Consider the following 243-nt stretch of genomic DNA (forward strand, 5'->3'; position numbering starts at 1 on the left):
ACCAACGATGAAATATTTTTAACTCCACGTTTCACTTTACCAGTATCAAAAACGGACGCCATATCAACGCGTAATTCAGCATCAGTCCGCAGTTTTTGATAGCACTGTGATAGTGGATATACGAATTTACCAGGGCCCAAGCTACGGCCTTTAGCGTAGCAATATAAACATCCAAAATATCCATTGTACTGAGTATGACAAGCGACTGCTGCTCGAGCCGGAGCATCAAGACTGATAGTTATG

Source organism: Cotesia typhae, unplaced genomic scaffold (assembly GCF_013202065.1).
Source record: "Cotesia typhae breed Kobodo isofemale line unplaced genomic scaffold, CoteBio_Ctyphae contig_56, whole genome shotgun sequence".
Lineage (NCBI taxonomy): Eukaryota > Metazoa > Arthropoda > Insecta > Hymenoptera > Braconidae > Cotesia > Cotesia typhae.